Below are 16420 nucleotides of genomic sequence, written 5' to 3'. Positions count from 1 at the left end.
ATTATTTGAGCTTTGGGTGGAGCCATTCTTGAAGCCACATCTATCCTGGACCAGTTTCATAAACCAATAAATCTTTTCCCCCCTTAAGCCAGTTTGAGTGGAGTTTTGTGTCACATAGAAAGAGTCTTAACTGATATAACAACTATTTTAAGTGTGTTTGTTTCCTCAAGAGTAAATACACTAAGTCATAGAATTCAGTTCCAAAAACAGGTAAAAAGAGACTCTTCCTCATGGATGATTCTAGTTTTTCCAAGTCTACTCTCCTTCTCAAGACTCCCTCTCTGCTAAGTTCAAAGGCTACAAAAGACTTTAGATCTCTGCCTTTATACTGTCTTAATACAAAGGAAAAAATTTTTTTCTTGCCACAAAGGAATAAGAATAAAAAACCAACAACAGAAAAAAGAATAACAAGTAATGGAGGGAGAGCCAATCATCTATACTATAGAAACTATAAATAATAACCAGATGTACCTTTTTTTTTTTTACTAAAGGCCTAAATGAGAGTCAGAGCTTATAAAATAAAACTTAAAAAATTAAGCAGCTTCAACTACTTCAGAATCTAATACAAAGACATCAAAATACTTAAAGTTTCTATTCAAAAAGCAGCTGATAAAATAAAAATGAAAATGAAAACTCCTTGGCAAATTGAAACGACTCAGACTTTTAAAAATAGGCAAATCACTACATGATTTCAAAAGAAGCAATAGTTAATCATAAAATTATTGATTTTAAGCACACTATGTGGATATGACATGCTATTGAGCCCTCAAGTCATTCTGAAATGTTTAGCGAAAGAAGATTTAACAGATTAAGTAAAGCACAACAACTAAAGTCACTTAAGAATAATGTAAAACTAGTGCTTCCACTTTCTAGGGATTTTGGTGACTTGACTAACAAGAAAGGGAGAGAAACAAGCAATGCACGTGGAATAAAAAGAATTAAGGCTACATTCTTGTGCTTCTCAGATCACACTGAAGTGATTTTTTCATCTGCATATTTTAGATCTTCTACAGTTTAAACATCAGGTGTGGGCACTGGAATAAATTACAATACTCATATGAGACCACTAATATGGAGTCTGTGTGCAAGAGGATGAGATAAATTATTATTAATTGAGATGAAGTAAAACGGAGTGATTAAGGGAGTTCTGGAGTCAGACTGTCTATGGTGACTCCTGGTACTGTCATTTAATAGCTATGAGACTTGGACCAACTTCACTGAGGCTCAGTTTCCTCATCTGTAAACCTAAGATAATAACAACTAATAATATTAACATGAATGCAGTGCTTCTCATAGCAAGTACCAGTACTCATTTTTCAAAGAGCTTTACATATTAATTCTTTAATTCCTAATAATGTTCTTAGGAGATAAATAATAATATCATCTCTCTTTAGAGATGAGGAAACTGAGGCCCAGATCAGTAAATTACCTGAGGTCATACAGCTAATAAGTGGTAGGGCTGGCATCTGCGATGGGAACCTGAGAAGTCTTGGTTAAGAGTCTATACTTATAAATATTACAGTCTATTACCTTTCAACAATATAATATTACCTACCTCAAAGGGTTATTATAAGAACTAAACAAAGTGCCTAGCACATAGCAGTAGCTCAATAAAGGTTTACTGTTACAGTTCTTCTGACAGTTAAATTCTATTTACTTGAATATTTATATTGCCAATTATTTAAAAATGATTACTTTAGTATGGAAACTATTTCCTGCTAAAGAGAATTTTGGGGGGAAGGGGACAATGCCGGCAAATAATTTTCATGAAGGGTAATAAATCACTCTTCAAAAACTTCTGTAGTCTGGTACTCTTGAAGCTTCCATGAGTTTGACCTTAAGCATGGAAATTTGAGGTACCTTTGAGAAATCCATGGGGAGAGTTAGAAATAATTATATATATAAGTCTGGAGCTTGGACTGGAAATATAAACCTGGAAATCTTCAACACACAGATGAAATTTCCTAGGGAAAGAGTACAGAGTAAAAGAAAAGAGCCTAAGACCAAGCCTTGAGGAATTACAAATTTAGGAATCTGAAAGAATAGCAGCAGCTCCTGAAGGAGATAAAAAATCAACAGCATCAAGGTGTTAGTGTATGGTGTCCTGAAAGTGAAGAAGAATGTTTCAAAAAGTCGGAAGTGGTCAACAATGTCAAATGCTGCTGAGAGGTCAGGTAAGATGAATACTAAAAAAGTGTCACTGGATTTAGCAATATGGAGATGATAAATGATCTCCACAGCTATTTCAAAGGAATAATGGGATTTTATTTTATTTTGAGCATACTTCTATATCTTTTTATCAAGAATATTAAGCAAGCATTTGAGATATGTTGATACTTATATTGGATCTCCCTTCTTCCTACCTCCAGCCACCATAATGCCCACTACCCACCGAGGGCTCTACTGGGGAGTTATTCCACAATGAAACTATGGTTTAATGGAATTTTCCTGATTGCAGGTTAAGTACTGTATTAGGCACTAGGGAGACAAGGGAAACCAAGACTCGGTTCCTGTCCTTACGAAACTTGTGTAAAACAATTTAATGTCAACATAAAATGGTAAAAGTAGTGTCTGCACCCCATGGAAGCCAAGAACACTCATCTCAGTGCAGGGGGTAGGGTTAGACTGCTTATGTAAGAACAATATCCACTCAGTCATTTTCTGAGCAGCTCCTATGTGCCCTGTACGTTAGTTAGATCCTGGGAACACAAAAACAATAAGCTTAGACCTCTGCACCCATGTAGCTCATGGTTTAGTGAAATGTGTCTAGATACGTTAAAAGGCAATTCTAATACAATGTGATAAGTGCTATAACAGAGTTTATTAACCAAATGACAGTAAAAAGGTCTCATTAACCAAATGACAGTAAAAAAGGCCTGAGACCCTAACCCAAACATGGAGAAGTTAGAGAAGATTCTACAGAAGAATAATATTCAAGATGGGCTTTGAAGGATGAAAAGGCCTCAGCCAGAGATGTTTATTCCAGGCAAAGGGAATAAAATATGCAAAAGTTCAAAACTGTTTTGAGAAAAGTAAGAATTTTGTTATGGCTTAAGCAAAGTAATGAAGGGACACTGAGGGAGAAGCTAGAGAGGTAGGTTAGGGTCAACTATTTAAGGACTTTATAAGCCAAGACAGAATTTGGAACAGATCTTACAAGAAATGAGTAACCAGAGAGGGGATTGATATAACTATATTTAGTTTTTTCAGATTCTCAAACTTGACAAACTAAACTCATGATTCTACCTTCTGCTCCAACCTGTCCTATCCCTAATGTTTCTGCTTCAGTAAATGGCAGCACTATTAACCCAGAATTGCTCATCCTAGAAACCTGGAAGTCCTTAATAACTACTTCTCTGTCATCCTCCATATCCTGTCCATCACCACGTCCTATCACTTCATTTCTAAAACATACTCAACTCCTCACCTCAGGGTCTTTGGTCATGCCATACCCTCAGGCTGGAACAATACTGTCCGGCTCTTTGCCTAGCTGGCTCCTTCTCATTCTTGAGATAGCAGCTTAAGTGTTAATCCCTTAGAAAGCTTTCTCTGACCACCCAACATAACACAGGTTCCCTTCTGTTATTCTCTCTCATAGCACCTTGTTCTGTACGTACTTGTTGTTAGTATCTCTCTCCCTCCCCAGTCTGTGATTTTCGTTAGGAAGGAACTGTCTCAATTTTGTTCTCACCGTATACTCAATGCCTGCACAGTGCCTTCTATGTGGTAGGCATTCAAGAAACATTGGTTTAAAAAAAAGAATTTTTAGGAAAATAACTTTGAAAGCAGTATGGAGGATGCGTGAAGAGGAGGAGGATGTGAGAAACATGAGCCTAGAACCAGCGAGATCAGATAAAAACAGCCCAGGTGCAAGAGGTTGAAGAGTTTACCTAAGATGGTGGAACTGAGGACAGAGAAAAGCCATACTTGAGAAACGAAGGCAGAACCGACAGGCTCCTGGCTGGGGCGTGTAGAGAGTGAAACATTAACTTCCACCAGGACTGAAGGAGGCAGAACAGATATGGAAAGAAAAATAGAGAGATCTGTTTGACTATGCTAAGTCTGAAGAATTTGGATTAATATGTCTAGTAGGCAGTTGAAAATTTAAATGTAGCACACAGGAGGGAGGTCCTGGGCTGAGGACAGATGTTTCCCTCTCTTTTTTCTCCTCTACAAAACCGAATCAGGATGCCAATAAGAATAATGAAAACAGCTTCCAATTCTGAGCAGCTACATCACGCCTGACACTGTGCTGAGGGCTTTATACATTATTTCTATTCAGCCCTACTAGGAAAGTACTCAAAGCTCTGAGAGGTTAAGTAAACTGAGGCAACGACCCAAGGCAGCAGAGCTGCTAATCAGCGGGAGATCTGCTAATCTGAATCCAGTTTTCTTCAAATCAATGCCTCTTTCTACTATACTACCTTACCTCTAACTTGAACGACCACCTACGAAGTTGGTTTTGGAAAGGGAAAAACAGCAAAATGAAAGGAGGTGTCAGACTGAGAAAACAGGGAATGAGTCTAGGAAAAACAGGCTTCAAAAAGAACAAGTTTAATGAAACTTGTGAAAGAGCTGGAGAGAAAGAAGTGGAGTTAAGATTTAAAGACCCAGCCAGAAGGAGCCTCACACCATTACATACTTTTATAAAGTAAAGAGTAGTCCACGGCACACAGCAGTAGCACATCTGGGAGCTTGTTAAAAATGCAGAATCTCAAGGCCCACCCAGACTTACTGAATCAGAATATGCATCTTAATATGACTCCGAGATAATTCACATAATACATTAATGTTTAAGAAGCATTGATCTGATACCTTTACATAGACAAAGACACTAAACAGGTTAAAACTAGTTTGCGGAGCTAGACTCAGGCCTCTTGTCTCTCAGTCTAGTACTCATTCTGCTTCATTATGGGCCCACCAAATAGACATCACTTTGAACTTCTCTAACCTAAAGGTTTTGCCATAGAAACATTTAGGAGTTGAAATGAGTTTAAATCAAGTTATCACTGACCATTTTGATTTGTTTTCACTCCCTTTGAAATTTTAAGTGTCCTCATGAATTTTCTCCAATCATTTGTTTTTAACATCACAACATGTCTTAGTCCATCCAGGCTGCTATAAGACTGGATGGCTTATGAACAACAGAGATTTATTTCTCACACTTTTGGAGACTGCGAAGTCCAAGATCAAGGCATTGGCAGATTTGGTGTTAGATGAGGGCCTGCTTCCTGGTTCACGGACGGCCATCTTTCTGCTGTGTCCTCATACGACAGACAGAGCGAGGGATCTCTGTGGTCTTTTATAAGATCACTAATCTCATTCACGAGGGCTCTGCTCTCATGACCTAATCATCTCCCAAAGGCCCTTCCTCCAATACCATCATATTGGCGATTAGGTTTCAACATATGAATTTCGGGGGGACACAAACATTCGGTCTACAGTATTATATGAAACATAAACATGCTACCCCTGACTAGAAAGAAATCTTAAATTTACACAGTAAGTTTCAACCTTGAATGCTCAATGTGAAGAGACAATTTGTTGTTGTTAGTGCCCTGGAGTCGATTCCGACTCCTCATGACCCTGTGTACAGCAGAGCGGAACCCTGCCTGGTCTTTTTGCGCCATCCTGTCACCTTCTGGCACTGTATCGGACAATGTTCCACTGTTATCCACAGGGTTTTCATGGCCAATTTTTTGGAAAGTGGGTGGCCATGTCCTTCTGAAGAGAGAGCAAAGACTCAGAAAGAAGAGAGAGAACTTCTACAGGCAAATCATTCCAAGTCAAAGAAACGTGGAGTGGGAAGAGACCTTATAAGGTTAAGATGACAGATAGATTTCATCTAGAATGCCAACCATATAACTGCTGACAATGCTGTATCAAAAAGTAGTCTGAAGCTGGTTTGGGGTCAGCTATTAGCTATACCTGCCATGGGTTGGTTCCAAAGAGGGCTATCACAGAGTTGCTGACCTTCTTGTGAAGATAAGGAAACTAAGGCCCAGAGAGGTTAAGTGAAATATATGAGGCACATACTAAATAAATGGACCAGAACTCAAGGTCTCTTGACTTCTGGCATAGTGTTTTTTATCCTGACTCATACTGCTTCTCCTCTCTGATACATTTATTCAATAAAAAAATATAAAATCTTTTTCATGTAATAGAAAATAAAAATCAAATCAATTAAAAATTTAACTGGAAATAAACAAGTCCTCAAAATTTATAAGTTCTAAAGACTTACATGTAAGTACATTCAAAGATTTAAATGAAGCCCACAACCTCTAGGTTGTATCATTGTGATCAATGAATGATCTCTGACTCAGATTGTTTTCTGACAATTTTATTTCATGGTGAGTTTTTCCATGTGACAATTCTTTATAGAGTTTAGCCATGATGACTCAGGGCACCTAGATGCTATGAAGTAGCTTTCAATTTAAGAAGTAGGAGGAGATGAGGGGGCATATTGAATCATTAACTGCCTACTCAGTTCTGAAACCTAGCAAATCCTTTTAGGAAGCCATTTTAAAAACAGCTTCAGGAGGTAAATTCTGGCTAAAGCCTTAGAAGACTGGTCTTTAAGAGCTGAATTATATGCAAGTAAACTGGAATGCCATGTCTAAAAAAGACACAAGCAAGAAGCTTTAGCAAAATGTGATTTTCTTTTGGTTGAATAAGTGTCAGTGATGAATTGACAAAAAGGTCTGGTATCACTGAAATCACAGATCTGCTCTATGTTGAACAGTTTAGGAGCCCACCTCAAAATTCACTGTTCCTTTGGTGAACTCACAGGACTAGTTCAGACTGAATCATCTAATTTTAAATAAAAATTACGGTAAAGCAATAAGTAAATTTAAAAAGCTTTCAGATACACGAAGTCTGTCTGTAAGACCATAGTTTCTAATTAGAAGCAGCCAGTACTTTACAAGACACACATTTAACACATTTTCTCATGAATGATACACTTAACTAGTTTTATAATTTGGATGTTTTGGTCCTTTAGTAAATTTTAAGTATGGTAGTGAGAAAAAATTCGAGGAAAAATCCATTATGTTAACTGTAGTCTAAAATTAAAGAAAATCAGCTTTTAGTGCTTCCAGTATATGGAGTTCATTAAATCTAGAGTAAACCCAGAGGAACATGAAGTACTGTGGATAGTATCTGCCAAGAACCAGGAATATAACAATAAGATTTTGAAGAACCAACAAAGCACCTCCAATTGTTTTCACTTGTGGTTAAAAAATAAAACTCAATTTCATTGTGCCTTCTAAAGACTAAGCCAATTGATATGTTGAACACCTCAATGAGCATCTACCAACTAGCTAAAAATTAGGACCAAACACTTAAAATTCATTCCATTGAAGGAAGGAGAAGTTATAAACTTCTTCACCACATTGCTGATCTTTTCATCCTTTCCTCTTATTGTCAAAAAGAAGCTCAACAGTGGGCCACACTGGTGGCGCAAGCGGTTAAGTGCGCGCGCTCCACTGTGGCGGCCCGGGGTTCGCCGGTTCAGATCCCGGGCGCACACCGACGCACCGCTTGGCAAGCCATGCTGTGGCAGCGTGCCATATAAAGTAGAGGAAGATGGGCACAGATGTTAGCCCAGGGCCAGTCTTCCGCAGCAAAAAAAGAGGAGGATTGGCAGATGTTAGCTCAGGGCTGATCTTCCTCACACACACACACAAAAAAGAAGCTCAACAGAAGTCTAGACACAGTTTTTCCCCAAGACCATTTACGATTAATTATTATTACAGTGATGATTCCCTGACAGTTTGACATTTTCGGAAAAGACAACAACATAAACCAAAAACTGAAAACAGCTTTTGAAATTCCAAAGGCTGTTAATTCTACTACCAAATTTTGCTAGTTTAGGTATAGGTTCTGGATGAATGCAGGATTAACTCACGAGACAAGCTTTCAAATCAATGAGTTTATTACTGTTTCCTACATTATTCACTTCAAAAACTATTGCACCCTATAGGTCACAGTTATCGCCTAGTGTCTAGCTGATGGAATACACCATCTTTCCACCAGAACACACACCAAAAGAAGGGCAAGAAAGGATAAAAAGCAGCCAAGTAGGTAAGACACAAACAGGAAAAGCGTAATACTTGCCAGCCACATGTTACTTCTTTAAGGCCCTTAATTCATTCCAAGCCCACCCTATAAGTATAGAAATCGGCAGACAAATGTAGAAAACACAGTGGAGGAGCAATGGGCACTAACTAAAGCTGGCAAAAAAAGACAAACAGAGCCAGTGGCAGCGGGATGAAGACAAAGTGAGAGAGATGAGGTGAGAGAGGCAAGGTTGTGGAATACAAGAATCTTGCCAGGCAAAAACTGAAAAGAATAACGTGGAACCTGATGCTGTAAAAATCTACAGAGCTTAAGCAATAGACTGAATTTTCAAATAATTCTTAATTAGTATTAATCATCATCCTTATTAATTCCAAAATTAAGTATAGGCTTTATCATGGTCATAATGTTTAAGTCAACATGTAAGATCTTCCTGTTGCAAAGCAACTTCTTTTCTTGAAGTGAAAGCTGCATTATTAGTAGTATTCTCTACTTAATTTATAAATTTGAGTCTTAGCTCATTAGGTCATGGACATTTAAGTAGATGCAAGTTACAAGAATTATCTATGGTCACGTTTACTATTTTGTGAGAGCCAACTTTTTCTTTCCTTCCTTCTCTTGCTCCCTTCCCTCCCCCGCTTTCTCTTCCTCCTCCATCTCAAGTTATTTATTTAGTTCACAAAAGTGGAAATGAAAAACAGATTCATAATCTTACCACTAAATCAAAAGACTGAAAGCTATTTCTAAAATGAGCCACACATCAGTATGGTCACCATTATAGAATTTCAAAGTCCTTTAAGAAAAACTACTGCCCTTTTTATTTTACAGATAAATCAAAGATAGCTTGCTAAAGACTTTCAGAGTCAATGGAAAGCCCAGGAATTAAACATGGGCTCTGTATTCCATGCTAATAGGTTAGTGTTTAAAACACATTAAATAATCCAGTCTAGCACTCAATCCTGATAATATGTGCAGTATATGAGGAAAGGGTCTGGCTATCTATCTATACATACAAACATACATATACACACCAAAGGGAAAAAAATTGAGTGAATTAAAGAACTAGATTCCTAACAATTTTCTGAAAAATGTTTAAAATAGCAAGCTTTGTTAAAGTATTCCTTATACAGTTACATACTTATATTCGTAGTAGTCACTTTATGCAACTTATTATATAATAAAAGTTCACAAATTCTACTTAATTCCATTACATTCTACATATTATTGGTTAAAAATAAAAAAGAAAACATTGTACTCTCCCATTATGCATAATTAACTAGAAAAAGAATGGTTTTCTTTATTTAATGTTAGCAGTAGAATACAAATCACTGAAATTAGTTTCTCAGGTTGGAAAACTTTTTCCTATAAAAAATGAACTAGTATAAAATCATTCAAAACTAGTAATCTCTACATGTATATCATTCTATGAGCAGAAGATTTTAAAAATCCACGTTTATGGAGGGTTTGGGGGCAGGGTTCAAACATTTGGATGATAAGATCCAATTTTTCTACAATTTTAATAACAAAGATTTAAAAACAGTCCTTTATGGGAAATCATCATATTCTTGAAACTACTACTAATCTGAGAATTAAAGCATGAATACAAGAAGACCTGACAGCCAGATTCATCTCTAACACTACACTAAACATGTGCTAGTCTTTCAGTTCTCCAAGCATATGCCATAGCAACAAGTTATACAATTTCATTACCTTAAAAATGCCATCTCTTCAGTCTTGAAAGCATGACACAAATGAAACTTATCTGCAATGACTGCCTTCAGTACTTAAGTGTTAAGAAATGTGCACAGTCTTGTGTGTATGTGTATGTTTTAATCTATCAAACAGAACTTAAATATCCAAACAAGTATAGTCTTTTTCATATTAGTCACTCTCAGAGGTTATATCCTTATTCCAAATGATGCTACAATTGTCCAGAACATTATTAAGACTCCTGTTTAGTCTATGGGTGGATCTGATTTTTAGAAACGTAAGGCCTCCCCAGAGTGGATCTGATTTTTAGAAATAGCCTGAAGTTATTTCCTATTTTCTTTCTGTCAAAATCTTTTCTGAGTCATATCTGATAAAAAAAAAAAAAAATGAGATATCATGTGGCTAATTCGCCCTTTTTCCTTAAAAATAAGGAGCAAATAAAAAAGTAATGAGCTATTATTTTCATGTGTGGCTCTTAAACTGGCTTAGAAGGCAATTCAAAAAAAAAGTTCCAAAAATATTTTGAGTAATGCTAGTATTGTTGAAATAAGTGTATAGCTTCCAGAGAGACTAAAGCAGAATAAGTGTATAAAATAAACATCCTTACTTTAAAGCACGGATGGACAACCGGGCCATACACAATCTGATCTCCTCTACCCTCCCTTTATCTTTCTAACTTTACCTCCTGCTGCTCACTCTCATTCTAACCCAGCCACACTATTCTTGTAGTTTCTTGCATTATAGTTAAGCTCATATCTCAGGGCCATTGTACTTGCTGTTCCCTCTGCCTGGAATGTATTGCCCCAAGAGCAAGCCTGCAAGGCTTACTCCCTTACCTCCTTCAGGTCTTGACTCAAATATCTATCACCTTCTCAGTGAGGTCTTTTCCACATTCTCCTCCCATCCCATACTCACATCCCACATATTCCCTCTTCCCCTTCTCTGCTTTATTTTCATATGTGTGTGTGCATGCGTGCATGCATGTGTGCATGTAAACTGTTCACTATGGAAATTTTCAAACACACACAAAAGTAGAGAGAATATAAGAAATCTCATGTATCCATTATCTACTTTCAACAATTTTCAATATATGGCCAATCTCGTTTCATCTATGTTCCTCTCCCCTCCAAATTATTTTAAAGCAAAAATCCAGACATCATATTTTAATTTATAAATACATTATATCCTAAAAGGTCAGCACTCTTGTTTAAAAAACATAATACATTATCACACCTAAAAAAAATTATAATTCCTTTTCATCAAACATCCAATGTCCAAATTTCCCCAATTTTTCTTAAACTGTCTTTTTACAGTTAGTCTGCTTAAAGCAGGATCTAACTCAGGTTCATACATTGCATTTGGTGGATATGCCTCTTAAGTCTCTTTTAATCTTATAGTTCTCCCTCCCTCTCTTACTTCTTGCTATTTACTTCTTGAAGAAACCAGGTCACTTGTCCTTAAAACATGAAATATTTTACTTATTTATTTTACTGTCTTTGTCTTGTTATTAGAAAGTAAACACCATAAGGCAGAGATTTTAGTCTGTGTGATATCAGCATCTAGACCAGTGCCTGCCACGTAAAAGACATCCAATAAATTGAATATTTGGCAATCATGCCAAAGTCCAATGCCACCTAATAGCAGAAATTGCTAATCATAGCACTCTTTCCTGATGAATCTGAACTAGGACTCCCAGTTTTCTAAACATAACACTCCAGGCAGCCACCACCAAGCAATCAGATATGGGACCCAAGGTGAAATCCATCTGCTATCCTTGCTTTAGCCCCCTTCAAAATAAGGGTACTTCTATCTCCTAAACAGATTCAACACACCTTGTACGCTGAAATTTAGCTGAAGTAAAGCATAATAAATTACTGACTATATTTCTTGTCAAATATATTTAAACATTTCTTAGCTTATTTTAGACAATTTAGGGGAAAAAGCAGATTGTAGCCAAAAAACAGACAAAGAAACTGCATAAGATGGTGGGGAACTGGGGGTATACATATTTTTAGAATTAGCAACATCCCAAGAGGTTCACTATAAAATAAAAATTAGCAATAAATTCTTTGAAAAGGAAGTAAATTACATGTGTATTGAATTAGAAAATTTTTTTTTTAACTACACGAATGGTCAAGATTAACTGGGGGATGACAAACATTAGGATTTTCCAATTTACAGGCACCAGCAACATATTCTGTTTTTCTGAAAATGGTATTTTGAGGTGTATAAATGTATTACAAGGGTGATACAAGGAGTACTATGTAGAATTCTATTTCTCTGAAATGGAGTTTATTGTGGCAAAAAAAAAAAAAATCTAAATATCTTGTACAACATTCTGAAAAAATAATCAGGTCTTCTTAGACTCATTTACAATTCATTTTACTTAAATTACCTGATGAAGCTCTTTTCCTCTAAGTTTATTTCTGAAGGAAGCTATGCTAATTGAAAGGCTCCAATCAGATGTTTCGATTACTTATGTCTATCTAAAAAGAAAAAAAAAAAATCAGAAATTCCCTGATATTCACTCAAGAAATCTTGTGCTTTCTCTTTATTACTTGCAAATTCATTCAGTAACAACAACAAAAATTACGAAGGACCTACTAAGTGTTAATATGTTAGGCAATTATTTTCAACCTTTGGAAGGAAAAATCATTAGAAGTGGTCTTGCAAGATAACATAAAAAAAACAAAACTAGTGGTATAACGTGAAATTATATCTAGTTCTTTCAATGAACAATATTTCTTGTTCGGAGGTTCCCACACATTAGTCTGGGAAAAATTTTCTGTGGCAGAGGTCAAACTTAAACAAAGAAAACAATAAACCCCCACTACCACACGTGTAAAAAAATCTCCAACAAACCAAATCCCCTGAAAGAATGATTTCTATTTACTTTTCCTGTGTGATATATTTAGATGGAATCTGGAAAAGATGGCTAGAAATCTATAAACAGAAAGTGCTAAGTGGAATTCACTGTTTATAGATTTTAGCTAGAATTCTGTCCCTTGTATAATGTTGCCAGAATCTTTAACATTGTACTCTTTAAAAACATCTTTATCAGGTTTCCTTCATTCTGTTGATTTTCTTCCTTCTTTCCACTGGCTGTTAAATTTGTTTTATTCTCCTCAATTAAAAGACATAAATGTAACTTTTGGAATAGCATGAGTTTACCAAAGAAACCCCTAGGACTATCTCAGTGCCATCATATCCTTGTCATTATGAAATTTTAATATACAGTATTATATACACAAAGTATATGTAATAAAATAATCCATACAAGCCTTTCTGATATAATAAATACTCGGATAGGTCTATATTGATGTGCCATGGTAAGATGTATGTATGTGAGAACTTTAGAAAGATAGTTTTCAATTCTAAGTCTTTTGGCTTAAAATCTTTATCAGCTACAGAAGCTTCTGTCTGAAAATAGTTGTTCACGAACCAGGACTACTGTGTAGTACTTATCACCTGACCTACTGGACAACCCACAACAAGGCATATTCTGAAATGAAAAAACTCAATACATAAGTGACATTTTGACAACCTGAAAGGAAGCTGAAACCAAGTCAAATGGAAACACACTTAGGCTTCCCCTTGAAACTTGCCTCAGAAGCATTCGGCAGCTCTGGACTCAGCTCCCTGCCCTGTACTTTTCAGTCATTTGCTTTTCCCCAAGAAATTAGGAAACCTGCAATGCCAGCCTTCACCAGTCAACACTAACTTCTGCCTTTGGACTCCAGTGATTAAGCAAAGGCAGAAGTTGTTAGTAGCATTGTTAGTAGCCTCCTTCAAGTACAAATGCCTCTGGTAAACCTGGTTTCTAAATGCTACAGAAAAAGTTCAACAGAACCAACTGTAAGGTGACTTAAGCTGACAATTTTAAGGAGAGCAGAGATTCTGCTCCCTCCCCTTCAAATCTGCCACTAAGGTTCAATTTTCAACTCACTTTTTTCAAGTCAGTAAATACTACTATTATTACATTACAGCACTCCTCTAACACTAATAAAAACCTAGGTGACAGTTTTCTCTTTGAAAGTTGTAAATTTATTAGATGAGGCATTACAACCACTTCACTACATGCAACTTTCCATACACTTAACTGTTCTATCTTCCAAATGTTTGCTTTAAACTCAAGATCTCTTTTAACATACTACAGAAAGGGGACAGGTTAGAGGATTGGGGGGAAAATATCAAAATACCAGATGTCTCACTTTCCTTTTCTGATGGAACCACCAGAATCTAAAATCTGGGGGCAACTATATAATATAAAATTCAAGAGAATTTAGGATAAGTGAAAGTACTCACTGTTACTACAGTTCTGATCATTATTCACCTCAGGAAATAACTAGTAGAAATAATGCTTGATTTAAATTTTTAGTGCCTTCCAGTTTGGTTCAACTACCAAAATAAATAAACTTGTCCTCAGAGTTAAGTATTTTCCACCAGAAGAGGTTGCTAGTGTGAATAAAAAACGTCAGGAATTCATACAATGTATTTGTACAATATAAGGACAATGTTTTGAGAGATGTAAAACTGATCACTCTGAAAAAACATTTTCTCTGTTATAAAGAAAACATCACAAACTGAAACGGAAGAACTGAAGAAACAACGTTCTTTACAATTCAAAAATTTAAAATCACACTATTATGCAAACTAAATTAAAAAAAAAAACCTCACGTTTTGCCTCAATTATACAAGTAATACATATTCAATGTAGAAAAAGACAAAGCCAGTTCTTAAACAAAAGATCAGCTGCTATGAAAACAAAACAACATTTTGCAAAGAAAAGTATACAGCCTTTGAACCAAAACAAACTGATGATCTTATCATACACTTAAAGCTTCAGTCCTTAGCACAACCTGCACCTTATGGATAAAGTGCTCACTCAATTATTTGATGAGTCAACAATGGGAAGGTTGTTGGTGCTATTAAAACCAAGACATATTTCCTCGCGTATAGTGATTAAAATCTGTTAAATCTACATTAAACAATCTCTGCCCTCCCACCTCCCATCATTGCTCTCTTGCCTCGTAAGGGACCTGCATGTACAAAAATAAAAGTAGATGTTGAGGTAAATTTATGATTTACAGTATTTTCCCCACTCAAAGCACTTTTCAAGAGTCTTTGAGGTTTAAAATTCAAACACTCTGTAAGAAGAATTAGTGTTTGAACTACCTAACCATTACTCCGACTTCTTTTAGACTTCAGTTAACCTGTAAGTAAAATGAGCATCTTTAACTTTTCCACGGGGCATTGGAAAACGAGTTCTTACTCATAAATGCTTTCAGGTCCTCAGACACCAGGCGCGGTGGCAGATCAAGCCTATCCATCAATTTGAGAGCTCTTCCGGACCTCAGTTTACCCACTTACGGAAACGGGCTATTAACTTGTTTCGTAGGGGCCTCGGAGGCGTAATTAATTAATGTTTTTAAACGCTCTAAGATCCAGAGACGAAAGGAAACGCGAGAGACGCGCAGAGATGATGACAATAATCACAACAATAAAAAGAATGACTAACTTGGAAGTCTGCGTTATGTAAGGAAGGAAGTTATCAGATTCGCACAAACAAAAGGAAAGCCCACCGTCCCCTTTCTTTCCCTTTCATTTCTCTCTTCTTCCCCGCCCCCGCGGAGCTCCCCTCCCGCAGCGGGCGGCCGGGCGAGGGGCTCCGACTTGGCCGCCGCGAGCCCCGCTCCCCGGCGGAGGGGGAGGGCTCGCCCGGCCGGCTCCTGACAAAGGCGCTTCCTCCTGCGAGGGCGCGGGATGCAGGCGCCGCAAACTCCGCTCCCGGCCGCCTCCGGCGCGGGGGCGCGCAGGCGGGCGGGGAGAGCCGGCTGGCCGCCCCGGGAAGCTGCCGAGGAAGTTGCGCGCACGCCCTGCCCGCACCCCTCGCCCACCCCGCCGCGATCCCTCCCGCGCCGCGGCCACACTCACCGGACAACTGCTGGTGGCCGGAATCCCAGCACGGCCCCCAAGACGCGGAGCGAGGGGGTGAAGCGTGCGTGCGCGGGGAGCGCGAGCAGACAGCCCGGCGTACCGCCGCCGCCTGCCTCGCCAGCCGGCCAAGCCCGGCGAGGGGAAGTTGGCCGCGGAGCCGAGCGCTGAGGAGCCGGGGGCGGAGGGAGAGGCGCAGGGCCCGCTTTGTGGTGCGCTCCCGGAGGGCTCGAGGCAAATCTGATCGCGCGGCACGGCTGGTGCTGCTGGTGGAGGCGGCGGCGGCGGCGGCGCCCCCCGACGGTCCCTCCGCCTCACACCGCCTCTGGGTCACTGACACACAGTCGGAGGGAGAGGAGGGGACTAGCTGGAGGGCGGGGCCTGAGGGAGGGAACAGGGCAGGGCCACAGAGGGAGGCGGCGACGCGGCACCGAGTGGTCTCTTGGGAGTTGTAGTTCTCCGACTGAAGAAAAAAGGATACATTGTTGTTGAGGATGCTTCCCGCTCGCTCTGCGTTGCGCATGCTCGGGGGGGGGGAGGTTTGGCTCCCTGCTGTTACTATGGTCACCGACACACTAAGGAAGGGGACGTGTTCAGCGCTGCCGCCGACTGAACAAGGCCCTTCTTGTATTATGGTGCTGTTAGGGATCCCGCCCTTAGCTAAATCCTTCTTACTTCGCTCCACCCCCAATTCCTAGCC

General features: G+C 38.5%; 1 protein-coding gene across 2 annotated transcripts in view; it reads right to left on the bottom strand.

Annotated features, from left to right (window-relative positions):
- The window catches only part of PELI1 (pellino E3 ubiquitin protein ligase 1), a 55413-nt gene extending 39368 nt beyond the window's left edge, over positions 1-16045 (bottom strand). The window contains exons 1-2 of one of the 2 annotated variants that reach the window (XM_087436661.1): positions 15721-16045; positions 12182-12272 (exon numbers count right to left, since the gene is read on the bottom strand). The gene's annotated coding sequence lies outside the window, so the exon portion shown is untranslated. The remainder of the gene's footprint in view (positions 1-12181; positions 12273-15720) is intronic. The other variant, XM_004435625.3, reaches the window with a different exon arrangement.
- Between the last annotated feature and the right edge of the window lie 375 nt (positions 16046-16420).

Source organism: Ceratotherium simum, chromosome 11, assembly GCF_057802395.1.
Source record: "Ceratotherium simum simum isolate JZ-2026a chromosome 11, ASM5780239v1, whole genome shotgun sequence".
Classification (NCBI taxonomy): Eukaryota; Metazoa; Chordata; class Mammalia; order Perissodactyla; family Rhinocerotidae; genus Ceratotherium; species Ceratotherium simum.
Note: the sequence above shows the minus strand (reverse complement) of the source record. Positions and strands in the feature narration are given on the sequence as shown.